The following is a 4,131-nucleotide window of genomic DNA, read 5'->3' as shown; positions in this document are numbered from 1 at the left end:
ATTTTTAATATTTAATTTTTAATTTATATATATATATTTATTTTTTTCCAGTTTTGAAAAGTATTAAATGCATTTCTACATGTGATAAGTCATATTACAGAGTTGGTCTACATATGTATCATTATTTCATTAGATAAAAAAGGATGGTAAGGTTGGTGAACATCCTACTTACCACTTTTATCATATATGGAAAATTGTGCTTGAAACAAAGAATGTATATATTACATATGGCAAGTTATATACATTTGGTTATTGAGCAATGTCTTGTATAATATAAACATAATGACAAACATTATAATAATATATAAGATATGGTGCTATGACATAATCATGAGCAAGGATTGCGATTACATTTGACAATGGTAAGAAGGTATACATATTAAGTTTCATTGAAAGACGTTATGCCCTATGTTCCCAACCTTTACTTGGCATTTGATGACATTATATTATAATATTGGTGATGAGTTATATTGTTGAGGTATAACATATCATGGTTATGACATTATATAAGGACTTTGATAAATCATAATGTTTGTATTGAGTACTATGTACATTATGCTAAATCATATGTCAACACCTTCTGATGGCACTAAACAATGGTAAGTGGCATATGGTAAGACATGACATGTTATATGAAGGTTGTGACATTTTTTTTCCCCTGGGAAAAAGTCGTAATTTCTATTAAGTATTAAGAAATTACATTTTGCAGATGCCGAAGCATATTCATATGGAGGCAGCATTGCCTGTCGAGTTCAAAAAACTGTAGTTCTAGAAAGAGTAAAACCAAGATGTCTCCACGCAGGGAGCATTTCCAAAAAACTAGTATGTCTATCAGTGATCAAAATTGTGACTATGCTCTTCGCAGAGAGCAATATATATGCTGAATATAAACAAAAAGATTTGAGCTGAACTCATGTCTAGACAGTGTCTATGTACATGCTATAAACAAAAAAGTTAACTGATAAAGTGTGGGCTTTATAGCCCATCGTCCATATGATCATCAAAAGGTCTGTGGTAGTGCTGGTAGTATATGCCGTCGATTTCCTCCTGGATCAACCAGTCTTCTCCTTCTCTGTGCGCGGCCTCTTTGGAGAGCTGGTCGGCGACGGTGTTTTGTTCCCTGTAAACGTGATGGCAGACAAAAGATTCAAAGGAAGTAGTCAATCTCTTTGCTTCATCAAGTATGTGTCTCAAAGAAAATGCATGACAATGAGATGCATCATTCAGCCAATTGCAAACAATTTTAGAGTCTCCAAATAGCTGTAGGTGTCTGCAATGTTTATGGATAGCAAAGTGGATGATATGTTTGGCCGTGCACAGTTCAGCATAATTATTTGTGCCTCTACCAAGATTGATTTGAAGCTTGAAGCAATGCCTCTCATTGAGATGGAGAATAGCACCACCCCCACAGCCCGCTTCTTGGGCCGAGCCATCGAAAAAAGCCCAAGGAATTGATTTGTCGATGGGTACAGGTCTGATGATTCGAGGCGGGGCGGGGGGATCCTCTTCAGGTAGCATGTTATAATCAGCAACCGTGTGGAGGATTATAGATGGCCAGTGAGGGGCTTTGAGGTTAAAGATTGCCTGATTTCGTGCGATCCAAACGGCCCAGCAAGCCAGCAGAGGCAGGTTAATAGATTTCCCTGTGTGATTATGGCACCAGTTATTCCATGCTTCAGAGAGGTTGTTACCATGCCATTCTTTCAAAAGCGGGACTTGTGAGGTGAGAGATTGCCAGGAAGGTTGTGACATTTGATAAAGTTAGTAGCGATGTTTATTGGGAGGGTGGTATACATGCTGAGTCATGCATTAACTATGATATAGTAATGCATTAATGCTTCCACATTAACAACTCACCATTCACTTTGGAATTCATTATGGTTGCTTTGTATTTTGCCCCTTTAGTCGTTTTTAAATTTTGTAGCTATGCTTTGGGTATGTGTTGAAGTGTTGAATTGAATTTGAAGCCCTAACATTTTTACAATGATTTTTGGAAAGGATTTAAGCTTATGGTGCAACTTTGCAATAGGTTGATGCTTTGGATGAAGGTTAGTACTCTATGTAGCTTAAATCATTACTATTAGTTCAACCTTGGTTTAGCTTAGTCTGTTGAGCTTGTTTTTCCCATTTGCTTCACTCAACCAAACATGCATAATTATTGTGTTTTTACAAGCATTGGTACAAGATGGAATTGTGTTTTATCTTGGTATGTGTACTGCGATCACTCACTCCTTTTTATAAAAAGAAGATTCTACTGTATACAATGAACGAGTAGTGTTGAAAATTAGGTAGTTTATTTTAGGCACCTTATCCATCCATATTTTCATTTTACCTCTATACTTTGTATGAATTCAACATACTTTGTTGTGATTGTATGGATTGAATGGTTTGGGAGTTAAAAAATTGGTGATTGCTTTGAAAACTGTTCGCTGTGGAATATATTGAAAAATATTGTATGAGCTCTGGTTAAATATTCATAGTGAATATTATTCTTACATTCCTGGTTGAAATACATAGTAAAGAAACATTTATAGGGGTTTGAATTGAGTTGTTTTCATTATTAGAAATATAATGGATGCATAATTCATAACATTACCTTGGACTTCATGCGGATTTATTATGCTAAGATGTAAAAAATGTACATGTTAAGGGCCCTATGAGTTGTGGTTACAAGTTGGAAGTAAATTTATCTTTACATTTTATATTGAAATGGTTTATATATTGGAAGATAGAACAATACGATAAGGGTTTCGAATTGGTTTATATATATGAGTTATATATTACTTTATACATGATTTACATGTTATGTTGGGTTTCTATGGGTCATTGTGATTGATATTTGTATTACATTTATTTGAAAAGTAAAGAAACAAAGCTCAACTTACCGTGCGTTGTTACTCAATTATCTTATTCAAGACTTTGTGATGAGCCCCTATAGACTTTATACCATATTGGGTTTCAAAAAGAAATATTTATGGGTAATTTCAAATGGTATATGTATAATAATTGTTTGGGAATGAAAGAAAGGGCTTTGTAACAACCCCAAATCATAACATACTAAGTTTACATCAATCCGTGCTATTAAAAAAAAACCAACACATAAATTCATTTGACTAGCACATAATTTATGAGATCATGAGATGAAAAAGACTTACCTATAAGGAAATGATATTTCTTACTGGATATTTTAGAGTAGTTAAGTTATCTTGCTCCTGCTGACTGCAACAATATTTTGGGGATGACTCTCCACCCAACCATAGGATTAGCTGCACAAAATCTTTCTATAGCTGGCCACCCTCGAGCCCTCAATCTACTACTACTGCCAGTGACTCCTTTGTTTCTCAACATTCTCCTCCAAAAGAATGAATGCCTCTCATCTCCCTTTTCAGCCATTAAATGGAACAAACTATTCCAAAAATGGAAGGGGGATTGGAAAGGGGATCCTCATGCACATGATCTGTGTGTCATCATAAATTTTATTTTTCTTTGTCTTAGGTTTTCCTTAACTCAACATTTTTCTTAATTTAGCTATTTTTTATTTTATTCCTTTTTACTTTTGCTAACTTTACTTATTCTTATAGTTTATTTTTAGATATTTACTCAAAATTTCACTTTATTATTTATTATTTTATCTATTTATTGTTATTATATTTCCTTTATTATTTATTGTTTTATTTTTTATATATTAAAATTATTTCCTTTACTTCCTTTTTATTCTTATTATTATGATTCAATGATTTATTAATATGAGGCATTACATACTCCCCCTATTTAAGGAGCTTCGTCTCGAAGTTAAATTTAATCAATAAACTTATTTATTAGTTTATTTATTATACCAAGTGTACCATACACCCTTTTTTGAACTAGTATACTAGTAGGCATCGAAAGTTACACCACAACACAGGGGAAACTCCGAAGAATCTCAAGCCTCTTTCCCAACTTTAGAAACTAGGAATAAAGCCTCATCGGTCTATACCAAAGCCCCAAGGTTGAAACGTCATTTGTAAGGCAGGCATTTGACCCAGTACTCACATACTCCAGGCATCTCAAAAGGCTAGCCCAACTCCCTCCACAACTCACTAAGATGCACAACCCCATGCATTGAATTCCTACACACATTTTTGTACTTCG

This window comes from Pinus tabuliformis, chromosome 6 (genome assembly GCF_031772625.1).
Source record: "Pinus tabuliformis cultivar Carrire ecotype Pingquan chromosome 6, CPIR1, whole genome shotgun sequence".
NCBI classification, from domain to species: domain Eukaryota; kingdom Viridiplantae; phylum Streptophyta; class Pinopsida; order Pinales; family Pinaceae; genus Pinus; species Pinus tabuliformis.
Note: the sequence above shows the minus strand (reverse complement) of the source record.